Consider the following 16,406-nt stretch of genomic DNA (forward strand, 5'->3'; position numbering starts at 1 on the left):
AGAATAATATATTAGGTACCTACACATATTGTTGGTTCATTTTTTTAAAATTCATTAAGCCCTGCCAATATAATATTATTCTTTCTATAAATATCAAAAGTTACGTATGATTTAATTGCATAATTTTAGATATTTCATAGATAGTCGAGTATTTTTTGACTATTATCTAATGGCATGGTTTTCGCAGGGTTTAATTGAAATTTGAAAGCCAACCAACACTATCTGTAAATTGTAGTATTATTTCAATGAAAACAAATATATATGACTGACAAAGTTTAATGTGCACTATTTACCTCCCACCCTTCGCCACCAATATAATAGGTAGGTCATTTTAAAAACCTAACCAGTAAAAGTAAAACATAAAATCACGCTGTCAAAATATTATTAAATTAAAAATAATACGTCAGCATGCAATTCGATCCATAACTAAGTATGCATTAAAATATTACGCCAAAATTATCATTTCAATATTTATCTTGTGTTATTTCTAAGACCGGTTCACGATCTACTTCAATATTTAAAAAAATATATACTTGGTATGCGATGCTTGGCTTCGGTGTCACGGCTGGCAGATTAACCTACAGTTTTCAGGTTTTTATAGTTAAAATCCGGTACCATTGCAACGCAATACAACAACCTGGAGGAAAAGGTGTTACATTTGCCAACTTCTATCTATAGTGACACAATATGTGAAAAACCACGAAGTGCTTCCATCCCCAGTTAATCCGGATAAGTAAGATCCTACTGACACCCCATTCGTAGTAGTTCATACGCATATAAATCAGTTAGGATAAGTAACATTCTACTGACACCACATTCGTAGTACGCGTACGCATATAAATCGGTCAACTTTGAGACAGTACCTACATAAGTAAAGTTATACAGTCGATATAACGGTACTTATAGTGTTGAAGGGACATTAAAGTTGTTTGATAGATAATGGTAGAGTTGTCAAAGTGTGGTCAGGAGAGATCGGAGCGGTCAGAGCACTTAATAAATGACAAATAAAGCGAAATGGCCGCTAAGATATCGCTTTCTAGAAGAAACCAGTATAATTATATATATAATAATATATCAAAGTGCGAATCATACATACCTACCATAGTAATGGAGCTTAATTCATACTGCCTATAAAATATTTTCTTCGTCTCGTGATCTGAATAAGTGACGGAATGTTTTTGCCAGTATATATAATTTTTATTTTTAACATTACATCAGGCCATGAGCCCCACTAATTGCAGTGTAGTGGCAACAGTAATGTACCTAGTAGGTATTATATAGATGTGTGAGAAAATCACATGGAATCAAACCTAGGCCCGCCAGATGAGAAGTCCATGCCTTAAGCCTTAAGCATTATACTACTATATTATGACACATTTGTGTGTACATTATAGGCTTGAAAAATGCAAAAAAATGCGTGGCAGAAATGAAACATCATTGCATGGCAATGGTTCTAAGTACGTTTGCTACATAATACATACATACAACGGAAATATAAAATACGTCAATTTTTATTTCCTATACAATTTCCATCGATTCACAACCTAAACCGAAACTAAAATATGTTGAGTATAAACACTCTTGCTTTGAATTGATTTACTTCACGGTACGCTACAACCCCGCGGCGTTGCTACAAGATCGATATACTCGATGGAGGGTGGGAAGGAGGCGCATAACGCCGTACCGAGGGAAATACCGCGATATTGTGATGTCTTTAAGCACGGAAGTGTCAGAGTGAACGTCAAAACAAATAATATAAATATGTAGGTCTAGTGTGGGTGAATATGGACGTTTTTCATATAATATATATGAAGCCCAAATAATATAGTTACTTACATAATGTTACAGCTACGAGCTGAATTGCGTGGTAAACAGCTTCCAATATTAATTTATCTTGATCATAATTACGTAAATATTATATCGTTCAAGTATGTACGTACGTGCATATTAAAGTCAATATTATTTATGAACCTTTAAATATTTAATGTTATCGAAAAATTAAATCGTTCGGCTCAAAGTGTGTAGGTTAGTACCAGGGATCGCAATCTCGGACATAATCATCATTCCCGGGATTTTGTGATTAGTATGAGAGATCCTGGGATTGTAGCACGTTTCAATTTTATTATATTCAATACGAACATTAATATGATATTGTTTAATAGGTATGACTTTGACGTACCAGAATTTTATATGATATATATTATGATATGATTTTATCTCTAATTGACTTACATACCTATTTCCTTGTCTTTCCCTTGTATCCCGGTGGTGTGTATTACGTATTTTTGATTGTTTTATACGGCCAACTGGATATTGCCCAATAAGAACTTCTTGTCTACATGCTAAAACTGTTAACTAACAAGCCCCTTCTATGCAGTTAATCGTACTTCCGTTTCAAATGAGGAACACCCCTAAATTTATCATTTCATTTTACGCTTTCGTGGTGTACGTATCTATCAATTTACGTAATTTGATGCCTTTTATAATAATATATATATATATATATATAAAACGATAAGAAGTGATATTAAAATTATTATTAGTAAACTTTTGATTTATTGCGAAGAAGAAAAGGAGTCACGTCTAAAAAGAGAGCCGATACATTATTTAAACACGCGTTGCCGCCATGACATGTACGTTACTGAGAAGTTTTCCATATGCTACTACAGCGACTTCCGGTTATATTCTTCCGGCTTGTTGTCGGACAGTACGTAAGAAACCGGATACGTCACATAACAGAATCATTAGGTATTATGAAGGGGATAGACAACTTGACATAAACAATACAAAGTAAATACGCGGCATTTTTGTTGCCGATTGAAAAAAATTCAAACAATCCCTAAATGGCGTCCAACGCGTTGGGCGAGAGCGTTATCTAATTATAAGGCCACTGCCGTTATAGAGGAATGTTAAAATAATAATGTGCTTGGTGGAATCCTAGCCGTAAATGAAATGCCTGTAATAAATTACTACATCATCATTCCCCAAAATTGAAATCCCGACATGACCCTCTGCCGCTCATTGAAACAACTTATATTATTATATCTTTAGTTCACAAAAATATGCTATTTTTCATAAATAACATAATATAAAAATTAATCCCGAAATCACGGGTTGCAAGCCCTACTTGGTACGTATTCCCACACACGTAGAAATTATTACGCTAAATAAAACAGCACACAAAATTTCGTACGTTCTTAACACTACAATTTAAAAGCGTTAATGAATTACTGGACGCAGTAAAGCGGTCATTAATCATCCCGAAAAAGTATTCTTACGATTTGAATTATTTAATTGTCCCGTCATATTCGAATGCAGAGCGCGGCAAACGGAATGCGCGCGCGTTCCATTTCCGAATCGAACTCTGGCGGCCGGCGACAATTTTAAATCATGGCGAACGCCAATAAAGCAGCGACCACCAAATACGGACCAATCGCAGTAATGAAATAATAATTGAATTTATTAAAGAGTCAATACGAGACGGAAAAATGTGTAGCCCCATAATAACTATGCTCAAGGACAGAATATTCGATTCGTACAGAGATATTTAATGAATGGTACATAGCTATCAATTAATCTCTACATAAATAATTGTAAGATATTTCAGTCCTACTGTGGATAACTACAACAGGACGCATATACTAATCAAGCTATTTGAGAACTGGCGCCTTGTTAAATTTGGGATCACAACTTATAAAATATATATTTTTTATCGTATATATGTCACTATACAATGTCACTAATAAATCTAAAAAATCTTAACACCACTGCACATGGATGTACTAAAATATGACTATATTCTAAAACATTAGAGCGAGAGGTTTAAAAGAATACTATTTTATGTAATAAAAATACTTTATGCAGTCATCAAATGTTTAAAATAAATATAAAGGATAATAAAGCTTGATAAGTACATAAATAGATTATCTACAACGTTTAAGGAATGTCCAGGGTTATGCTTTGAAAATACCATAAAGCTCCATTTTGACCTACGCTGAGCATGTGAACCCTTAAGCAGACCCAAAATGTTGCCGCGTATCGTTTTTTAATCTCTAATTATAGAGAAAATGCATACCCACTACTGATTATAGTTTAGTATTCCATGTCGGCTGTCGTAAAAACTTCAAAATTCTGAGATACATCTACTGAGGTTTACAGTTAGACAATGTCTTAAGCGCTGCAGACGAAACTAGTCCATATCTAAAGTAAAGGCACATGACCTATCCACCCACACAGGGCGACACTGGATAACACCAATAAAATATAATAATTCATAAGTTTCTTTGAGCTTCAGTTTGAATTAGATTAAGATTATCTAATTTAGTCAATATTAGTGAAATATCTTCTCATATAGGTTCATCCGTAGTAATTTCTAGAAACCCTGCACAGGATTTGCCGGTATCCACTTTGTTGCATCGTTGACCGTGATGCATACTTATACATAACTGTAAACGTACTGTTGGATCGTATCGTATCACCAAGACAAGTCCAAACGAATCATGATACAATACCCAGATATGCAACAACCCACCATTAGCAATCATGGCTCCCAGTACAATTTTTGATGGCGTTCAGCATATTATCTATACCTGGGCTCAGCCGGTATTTTCTATAATTTGATAAAATATATTAATGAAAACTGTCAGAGAAAGTAAATGGCGGGTTACAAGTAAACAAAATTTGATTAAATGACATCAAAGAAACAGTTGAGACTACATCTTTTGTCTACTTCAGTCTACAATACTGACGCCCAACCTGTTTTTTTGTTTGGAAGATTCCTTGACATGTTTTGAAATTTGAAACCCCCCATCTAGCTGACAGATAGAAATATAATAAGAATAACAATATGTATAAATAAAATCGATAAAGGTAAACTACAAAATACAAAGCAGGGTTAAAACATAATAACAATAACTTTTTAAAATAATTTTGTTGCCGTCATTTTCACTTTCCATTATTCGGTTCTTGCACTCGACGACCTACTACCAATACCAAGTACTTGTGACATGTGACGTTTGCCTGTTTTCGATCATATTTTTACTGTGCAACAAAGTTTTAGAAAATCAGTAGATATTTATCCTGATAGAATTATCCCCATCCGTATTCATCAAGAGTTAGATGGCGGTTTGTTAGCACCTATCTCACTGTGATCAATTACAAAATTAGTGGCAAGTTTTTCATCATCATAGAATCTGTGGGTGAATTCTAGTTGGGAATCGCTGATCCACATCAATAAAATTTTAGATACGAGAGTTTGAACTAACAACATTTGACATGACATGACATACAAAAAAAAATAAGAAATTTACATTATACAAACACAAATAATGTGACATTTTTTGATCAAAGTTGTTGAAAAAAAGCTGTACCTTGTACCTATTTAGGTATTTACTTGATGAATGTGAGAGACATAGTATAATTAAAAATGTTTTGTTGTTATGACAGTTGCGCGAATGCCAATTTAACTATTCTGAATACCTACACAAATCTCAATAAAATATAAGATACACTCACTCAGATTTCTCTACTAATAATATCATGTTCAGTACCTACTTGATGCACTTACGACTCCTACGAGTGTACAAGTCTGCCGACTTTATATGGAGGGGAACTTTCTAGACTGGTGTTATACCCCAAAAGGAAATATCAGTTCCAGTGACAGATTTTTACGTCTGGCATGAACTTTTATAATACACATAACGAACGAAGTCTTCTTCTTTATATTTTTATTAACGTATAGATAATCCAGATTACAAATTGTTGTTTTTATTTAATAAAACGCAATTTTTTTATAGTACTTATTCCACTTTAATGAATAAAATAATAGAATAAAGTGGAATAAGTACTATAAAAAAAATTGCGTTTTATTAAATAAAAACAACAATACAATGCAGTTCCACCATGAATTGACAGTTAACAAAATAAAAGAAACCAGATTACAAAGTTAAACAAGATGCATGTAAAAGCTTTTATAATATGTGATTCCCAACAATCCCAACCGGGCTCCGCGAAATTTCTCAAAAGCTTGCGATGAGAATATTACTAGAAAAAATTTAAGCAAAACAAAACAATACAAATTGAGGAATAGAGTTTTCAGCAGTAAGGAGAATCACTGTTTAATATGCACGATTTCTTTTTTTTTATCAAAACGTTTAAAAATTTCACGCCGACATTACAGTTTCTCACAGTACATATAGGTATATTGTTATAGTTACGTATTGTTCTATTTATTTTTAAGTGTGGGTACTTTATTAGCCTGTCGATTAGTTTTCGACAACGTGGAAAGATGTTTCGATAACCCGTGGTATAAAATAAATATTATTTTAATATACTTACATATTTTTAGATTCCGAAGAGATCGCAAAATTCAAACCTGCTTAATAAAGTTTACTATGGCACACCCATAACTGTAATATTATAAGTTATAACTATAAGTTATAAGTTTATAAAGACAATCGTGTCCCTATTATTTACTTGTGCAACATAATAATATTTGGCATTGTCATAAAAAAATCGACACCAAAATGCCGGTCATATCCAGTTTCAGAATGATGTCAAATATCGAGATAAATATTGTTGATTAAATTCTAATTAATATTGATTATCCATTATTAAATTTGATATACGTAATTCAAAAATATACCTTCCCATATCAAATATCTCGCTAGATAACAAATGAAATCCATCTTTTGTTACAGGTTACAACCAGTTATATGTATGCATGCAGAAAAAAATCAACAAGTAGACATAAGTAATATATATTTCTGTTACGTAATTATAGGCAAAAAACTACACATGCCAAACATACGTTCAAGGCTTCCAAAGACAGAAATTCAATATTCACTTCCTACTTGTCAAATAGACGAAAATATTTTTGAAAAAAGTGGTTATTGAAGGAAAACTACGATGTAAAGAATCATTAAGATGCGAATATTGCAGATATGGGCAGTGTTGCCAATTATTGTTGTTGAAAAAAATATCCCAGACAGGGTAAAAGAAAAGCTTGATGTCGGACAGACGTGTTTATTTTTCGTCGAGAAACCACTATTTTCAATCATAAGTCGTAATCATGAACATTGCTTTCACGAGAAGAACGAATGAAGAAGATTTTTTTATTTCGTAAGTAACGAATAAATCATACAACTAAAAATGACAAGACACGAAATTTGGCTATCACTTAATCGTATAAAATAGTATTGTGACCGTTATTTTTTTTATTTTAAAATATCGAATTACATTAAAATAATGAATTACTCAAAAATCTTTTTGGTATCTTCGAAATAACTATGGCTGTGGCAACATAAGTTTTAATGATAAAAATATTCATAATTAGATTTTTAATGAATGCATTTTTAAATCGTCTAAATTATTATAGTGAGTTTATCTTTTAATTTAAAAAATAATTTCAATGTATTGAATACGTATTGAAAATTTCAAATGAAAATTATTAGTAAAATGTGTTAAGTAGGTACTTAAATTGTAGTTTCTTTCAAAAACGTTGATCTCACGCGTAATTATGTTTAGTACCTACTACATTTTTATTATCAATACTGATTTAATGAGAAATTTTAAGCTACTTGCGGCGCCAAAAAACGCTAGATTTAACGACATATGCCAGACGTGTATTTTCCAAGTTGCATAATATTAATAAATGATAAATCTGACAATTAATATTAATAAGTTGGCAACGCTGGAAATGGCGTGTTGATGGAATGCGAAACGTAACGATATTATATTATAATATACGAATGCAGACATATAATTATTAGTGATTAATAGTGTTATAAAATAATTTAAGCAATATAATATTTGACCACAATTATAATATTTCAAGTGTTTTTTTTTGTACGAAGCATAGCAAAGGTTATTTATTCATCATAGAAAATATGTTTTCATTTTCAACTATAATAATAATTCATTTTTTTCGGAGTGCAGTACTTACGTAAACATTTGTAAATGTGCGTAAGCACGAACTATAAAACGTCATTCAGAACAGTATGAATAGTTTTATAATAATTAAATTATACAAAAACAATTATTGTTATTCAAAACAGATACCTACCTATGTAAACGTTTACTACCACGTGATACCCAGATGGTACCTACATGAGGTATAGTATAAAATCAGGGAACTTAGAAGTAATTTTCTGTGTGCTAAGAGATCCTGCGGAAGATCTTTAGCAACATTCGAAAGGATGGCATCGTTTTTCTACAGTTTTCCGAATCCGTCATCCGAGACAACGGTCTGATGTGGCAGCCTCCACAGGTCTTGTATCGCCGCTTGTTCACATAACGTCAGTCATCACAGATCCGTCATTCCCGCATCCGGTAATTTTGCTACATCGGATCAAGCGCTTGATCGGCCCGAAATTTTCTAGGGCGGCGTCTTATACACGTGCTTTGCTTTATCTTGAAATAAGGAAGCTATGCTTGTGGGACAAAACAGCGAATGAGGACGAACAAAGACGATTTTGACGTATGCCAGGTAGGTATCTAAAGACTCTAAAGTAATGGTAGTCAACCTTTTTTTTCACCACGGCAAAATACATATATTTGTAAAGTAACGCGGGCCGCATCACTACTGGTGTGACGAAAAAAATCATGAACCCCCCCTTTTTTACAAAACATATTTGAGATTTTTAAAATTATAAACAAAAGTAATGTGTATCCAAGCGTTTATTTCAAAAGTAAAAATCATGTTCCTGATAATAAATGTGTTTCGGGCCGCATACAAAAGCTTAAAGGCCGCATGCCGCAGGTTGAGTATCGCTGCTCTAAAGCGTCGATCACGGGATGGATTGTGGTCCATCGCACCCAAGCCCCACTATATTCAGACCGCGGCACGGAACTGTGAACTTCGATAGTAGAGCTAGTTATTGCTTATACCTGCTTCGAATGCAATAACGTTTATAGAAAATTATTCTGAAGTTGATTGAAAAAAATGGTAAGTAATGCATTAATTAGTAATATAAACGAAATATTCATCTAGTACGACAGGTTACTGCTTTCAAATCGAAATGAAGCCATAACTAGCACTACCATCGGAATCCTTAATCAGCTTAAATTAACCATAAGGAAGCCCGTGTATCGTCGTCGTCTCACTTAATTCGTATTACAACACTCACTGCCTACCGCGAAAGTGAGAGAAAGAAAAGATGTGAATTCCCGCGCTTTAAACCGAAGCGTAATTTCTTTTTACCGTCGTGCGACTCTCTTTTCACAGTATAACAATAGTGCAATGCGTGTGCAAAGGAAGACCTAAACTTCACTAACAACGAGGAATTGAGTATTTCTTTGTAATGATGAAAAAGACAAATAATGTTGTTTAACTTGTCACGTTTCTACGTCAGCCAAATTTAAGACGTAATGACAATGAGTATTGATACCATTGCCTGACGACGTAGGCCACAAAATGTCTTTGGAACTCTATCGTTGATGAACGTTAGTAAACAAGACGTGTTTTTCTTTTACCCACCTTTTCAATATAAATAGTCATAATTTACATGTATTTGCATATAATTTGAATTTGACTAACGGTGTAGTATAAACAGATGTTTAAACATCGGTCCAGTTGGTAAGACTTAACAATTTAAAAACACCAATACCAGGTTTACCTATAGATTTTAGGTTGCGACAAATGTATGCGTATCCTGATAAAAAGTATACATACCTAATGAGAAAAAAATAGGTAAGTAAACACAAAAATGTCGGCAGAAGTTTTTACTCATTGAATTAATAGAACAATTATTATGATAGTTTTGAACAAAAACGAATGATTCACATGTCGTTGATCCAGCGCCACTGATAATAATTTGTTCCTATACTCATTGAACCTGTGTCTAGGGCCGTCAAAAAATTTCAATACTTTTTCTCTCAATATGACAGCCCTACAGTAGCGAAGGGTGGAGGTAGGCTGTTAAGATTTCCCATAAATAGTATTACGAATTTGTTTTCATTTAAATACGACTACAATTGACAGACGGTGTTGGTTAATTTTTAAAATTCAATTAAACCCTGTGAAACCAAGCCATAATAGATAATCGTCAAAAATACTCGTATATCTATAAAATATTTTAAATTATGCAAGTAAATCAATCATACATAACTTTGGATATTTTATAGATAGAATAATATTTTGGATATATTGTACTTTGGTTTAGGCAGGGCTTTTAGTGAATTAAAAAAAATGAACCAACAATATGTGTACCTACTTAATATGTATTCTTAATCCAACGAAAACAGAAGAAAAGTGAGAATGAAAAAGTGTGCACAATTTTGTCGTATCGCCAAAAATATACCAAAACTATTATGGTTTGGCTTAGGCAGGGTTTAATTGATTTTTAAGCTAACCAATCGTCTGCTTACCTGAATTATTGTATGTATTGAGATTTCTTAATCATTATTACTCCGTATATCCATAGTGCGGCATTAGTTGTTTTCATACATTTATGAGTAGGATACTGTTCATATAATATGATATTTTAATACATACGGATGGAAGAAATAATTTGCAATATTTCTAGTGATTAAATAATACGTTAATTATTAAATAATTGTTGTACTTAATTCAATTATTTTTATTTGAATAATTGTTTGATACTGACTTTTCGTCATTGGTAGGTACTCAGTTTTTTTAATTGCATATTATAGGTACCGAACAAGACGCAAATTTACAGGTAAGTATAAATTTAATATAAGAAATTTATGTAAATTATATTATGGTAATGCTAACTCAAGAATGCACCGATATCTATAATTGTATGCTAAATCTAGTGTCTTCATTAAAAGTGTTTATCATACTAATAAAAATCACAATTGCATGGTAAAATATTTACGACCTGTCTAACACGAAATAATATGCGACAGACAATCATCTCGGTTAGAATGTGTTGCAATTTACGCCACAAACTGAAGACAGGAAGAAAGTTAACGTCAAAGTTACAATGAGATAATAAATTTAATAAACAAATAATAGTGGTGTGTTACGATCGCGGAATTGGTTAATAAATCTGTTGTCGACACGAGGAAGTTATCTCGCAGTGATTTAACGACGGATTTAACCGTGGGCATGATATTAATGTTAGAGAAATATGCATCGTAATAAAAAATGTAACGGAAATTTACTTTACGACTTGATAAAATAACATTGTTTTTCTATTATTATTTTCTTTCGACCACGTCCGATCCTAATAGGATCATATTATGGGCCCCCACAGAGTGGAGTTTTGTATTAACAGATTTTATTTTTACGAGAAATGGATGTCAGCCATTTGCTCAACCTATTAGGTCCATACTCTGACTCATACAAAAATTGAAAAACAATATGTGTGCTTGCCAGACCGAGGATTTGAACCTGGGACCCTCGACACTATAGACCGGCGCTTAAGCCACGCGGCTATCGTGGTTTCTATTGTAGCGTTCATTAAATTGTCCATTTCAGCATTTACAATTTCAGCTTAGTGTGATCCTGACATTTAAAGTAACAACATGGCAAACTAACGTCGCTGTGTGGGCCTATTAAGAAACTTTTCGGCTTGGAATAACGTACAGTTATATTTTTTTTACGAAGGAGGGAAAGATACCTAAAGTATTCAATGAGCGCATGGTGGTAGTTTATAAGGAGAAAGACCACACCTTGAACTTTAAAATTTAATTTTGAAGCTAGCCATTAAATTATAATAGAAAGTATATTAAAGGTGAATCTTACACTCTGGACTTGCGGAAGAATTTTGCAAGAAAATTGATATCACAGACCAGACCGACAGAGTTTGTTGAATACTTTAAGAAAGTGCTTCGTGTACGTGAGAGAAAGCTCACATAAAGCTCCTTTACGTCAACTCTCCAGTGCACATATTGCCAGTGATGCGAATGAGAATGTATTATAACGATAGAATTTTTATTTCTAAAACGTGAACTTCGATGCAGGAGACGTGGACAAAATGCATTTAACTGACAAGTACCTAAGTATATAAAAAAAAACAAAAAAATCGTTGTGATCTGTCTTCGTTTTCCTGCTGACGTAGATACTACAATGAACGATTGGCCATTTTAGTTAACAAGAAAAATAAAATCGGTTATAACAGATCGCTTATTAAACGTTGTACGTAGCGAATCAAATTTATAATATTGGTCTCTTTATTTATAATGATAGCGTTAAACCTATATATATATTTATTTAATGTATCCGAACTTAAATATCTCAGTGCAGTAAATGTGAAAGAGAAAATACTATTGTACGTTAAATTCACCTGTATTGTCAGTATTTATTTAAAAAAAACAGCGTAAATTAATGCCACCATACCTATATAAAAAACGTTGGCAACACATCTGACGCCGTTTATTTACACGACACGAGCATCGCGACGCTCAATTTAATATTCAAAATGTGATAATAAAATAATAATCAGAAGGTGGGGGGTGGCACGTGCTCCTGTATTCAGCATCACAAACGTAAGATATGATAGGTACCTACGTATCTATGTTGATTTTTTAAATTATCATATTACAATTCACTAATGACAACATTTAAATTTAATTTTCAAAAAAGAAACTAATATACAAAATAAAGTAGTTTACCTACTACGCATATTGTATTAAACTAATAAAATCTGGTAAATATGTTATTGTATGGTATTAGAATATATTATATATCTCATAGGTTTCTAGAGTCCGATGAAGACGTTAGCCCCCTCTTGAAGAGGTTTCTTATTAGATTGTTTCACGCGAAATGGTTTACCAATAGCTCAACCCATAAAGCTCATCCATATTGCGTATTTATACACACGATGATAAACAGCAGTATTTCAGACGCATAAGTAAACCCGCGACCCAAGGCTTCGAAAGCGGGCATTTTGATACTCGCCCATCGCGGATCCTTCCATCCACCTGGAAGCAAGTGCATGTGCTAATAGCGCAGATTACGTTATACAATTATACATGTAAAGTCTTTCTGCGATAACAATTTCATGATAAACAAGATATGGATCAACGATTCAAACGGGAGTTTTTTGACATTATCATTTTTATCACACAATGTGATAACCTGATAACATAAAACAATATTGCAACATTAAATTCTCTCTAAAACTAAGCCGAAGTCCCTAGATACTGTTGTGTTATCCAAGCTTAATAGAATATTAATAAGGATATTGCAAATTGCAATTATAACAATGTAGACGGCGACGCCGGAAATCGTTATACTGCCAGGCGTCGGTGCACGGCGTCGACGCCGCCACCGTCTAGGAATAACCCACAGTAATTATAACGCATCGGAAATTCCAAAGTAACTGTCACCTTTCTGCATTATAAAAGCGGGTACAATTATATTTTGAAAACCAATGGAAACAATAGTGTTAAAAGTATTTTTCACACCACCGTTACATATTGATTTACATAATATGCATGAGAAGAAATTCAACCATGTAACTAGTTTGTATAATCGATTACTATAAGCATTTTTTTCTAGTATTAGGTAACACTGCATGAATTGCATATAAAATATTATTATTATATGGATTGGGTGTTGCGATATTTACTCGAATAATCTGACTTGACAAATTAATAAACATAAAAAAAATATTAATATTGTCATTTGGATCATTTCAAATCCCAAGTCCTCGAATTCCGTAGTCTTCAGAATCGATACACCTACTTACATGGCACATAAGACCGTATTAGTATTAAACATAAAATTTGAAATCATGGCAAAGAAAACAGACGGTAGTGAGGATTACTTATAAATTCGTATTAATACCCGCAGATAAGAGTGTTTTCGAATTTTAGTTTACAATATGAATTCCATTCCGGATAATATTCTGCAAGAAACGTCAATATTAGCATTCAAATACATACACATGTACATTAATCTTTGATGCATTCGTTTGTTTTCAGTAGGATTGTAAACATTTCAAGTTTCAATATTGTTCAGTGTGTAATGTTTTTTTTAGTCTAATTTAAATAAAATGTATCGTTTCTCCAGAAAACTGTAAAACTAAAACTGAAAGTAAAAAATTTAACTGAAAAAGTAAAACTGTATAATTTAAGCGAAGAAAAATCTCGTCGCATCTCATCTCAAATAATGAAAACAATGTTGCTGTCAACTAAAGATACAAGTGGGTGGCTATCGGAATCTATCGACGGTAGTTTATCATATTTATGTACTGAGGTATTATAATTGTTACGATAAGCCGTATAAACTGTCAAACCTGTCTATCTCTGTAAATACTAAAATTAATATTAATCTCTAATCACCAAAAGACAGTATGTACCTCACAATATATAATCGGTGTACCTACTGAACTTTCAAATGTTCAAATAAAATAAATAGAATGTTAAATATTGATATTACCTACCGAGATTCCGGATTACATATTATACTGCAAAGATTTTTCAGCGTATTTATGATCAAAGGTTACAAAGATCAGTTTTCTTTTATACTGCAATAAATAACATACAATTCTACGAATAATAGTGAGTTAAAGAATTTTATTTCTACAAACGTGTGACGCAAGAGAATATATTAAGTACATATCTCGTGCATGCCTGTCTAGCGTCAACGGGTCACACTCAAAGGAAATTTCTAAAAAAATATTACAAAAAATAAAACAGTAAATAAAAAGATGCCTTGTCATAAAAGTGATAACAACGAAAATGAAGTTCTTGACATTAATGGAAACGTACTCAGAGGTAAACCGATACGCAAGTCAAAGGAAAAACGTAGGCGCCTGTCTACGCGAAATAAGTACTTAACTCAAAGGTTGTATGTTATATACATAATTATTATTATCACAACATGGCGTAGGCCGTAGACCGTAGGCAGTTAGGTAGGTATAAGAATCGTAGACGTACGCTGTACACTCGGTTACTGTGCGCGTAGCAACAGCTGGGTACCTACGTTAAATTATTACAGGGGCTTTTACTGAGTTGATTGTACCAATAGACAGAACGTAAGTGGCTGATCGACTAATCGCCATATATGCTGTGGACAAAAGCATCCACGTCATGGCAATATAAGATTAATATTCATTGAAAAACATACATCGGTCAGAATTGGTTGGGTCTAGACTCGAGAGAACAAACTGGTTTTTTTGCTATTACGATCCAAAAAAGAATACAAACGTATGCAAAACAACCGAATTCCATCGTCGCAAAACTGTATTTTGAACATTTTTGTATACCTGCTTGTATATTTACTTTACGCCAATGACATCCAACCTAGTTTTTATGCATACTGACAACTAGCTATTGTCACCATATAGACCTCTAGGTCCACACCGTGGAATTACAAAACTATGGAATGACTGCATGTGTATTATTGTGACACTTGTGAAGTCAACTAGGGGAATTGTGCAGTTGTGGTGTTATTTATGGGCATCAACCCTTAAAATAGCAATCATTATATTTCAATGCTATATAAGTAAAATTTAAGTCGTCTACAATATATGTGTAATCAGTTTGATAGCAATATGATCTACTTACGTTAAGATTAATTTAGAACGTTTAGGTGGACACTGTTACATGTATCCTTAAAATAGTTTATATTTGACTTAGTCATTGTACTTCCTTCTAATTTATGTAGGTATAAATTACACTAACAGAGGGGTTGAATGGGTTATAATTTCATTTTTTTCGGGCACAGGCTCGTGTTCGCTCTACAGATAGGTACCTACTGCCAGTAGAGTGACTTGAGCCAGTGTTGCCATAGTACCCGCCTCGTAGTGAAATGCTTTTACAATCTATTACAAAATATTATATCGTTGTTAATAATGATGACGATGCTGTGGTGTCAGTACATACATAACGATTTCGTTGTACATGAAAATTGTTAATTGTTTTGACAATTGCCAGAAAATAAATATATAATCGGTCGTGTTCGCGCTACCAATGCTGTCAGTGGAATGACTTGAGCCAGGATCGCCACATTTATGAATCCTTCTGTAATATTTTTTAAAACATTGTCTAAATCTATCATTCAACTGTTTCGTTTGTGCTTCTTTTTCTTAACATGTTTCATGGAAAGTGTAATTTGTAATCATCGCCGATGTAAACAAATAAAATTGAATTTCTCAATATACATGATTGGGAATATGCGCAGAAGACCGGTGCTCTGGAGGAAAACAATGAAGAAGGACAAGCTCAGCGCCAAAAAAGACGATGCACGTATTACCCACTACAATTAACACGTTTACTCAATAGGTGCATCAGTGGGTAGATATATAATTACATAGTAAAACCAAAACAATATTTACAATATCACTCAAGAGTGAAGAGATATTAGGCAAAGATTACAGTACGATTTCGGAATAGTATCATTGCAAATTCTCACGAACGGCTGGCGAAGCAGTGAGTTTTTTCTAACTCGTCGGATAAAAAGACAAGAATCTAGTAACTGCTTACGTCTATCTATT

The 16,406-nt window shown here is 33.1% G+C and overlaps 1 protein-coding gene across 1 annotated transcript in view; it reads right to left on the reverse strand.

The window, feature by feature from the left end:
* LOC147068717 (SUN domain-containing ossification factor-like) overlaps positions 1-9,320 on the reverse strand; it is a 34,736-nt gene extending 25,416 nt beyond the window's left edge. Inside the window, exon 1 of the mRNA XM_085951868.1 lies at positions 9,200-9,320. The gene's annotated coding sequence lies outside the window, so the exon portion shown is untranslated. The remainder of the gene's footprint in view (positions 1-9,199) is intronic.
* Between the last annotated feature and the right edge of the window lie 7,086 nt (positions 9,321-16,406).

The sequence above is a fragment of the Rhyacophila brunnea genome, unplaced genomic scaffold (assembly GCF_057557595.1).
Source record: "Rhyacophila brunnea isolate RB1 unplaced genomic scaffold, BYU_Rbru_1.0 scaffold_261, whole genome shotgun sequence".
Lineage (NCBI taxonomy): Eukaryota > Metazoa > Arthropoda > Insecta > Trichoptera > Rhyacophilidae > Rhyacophila > Rhyacophila brunnea.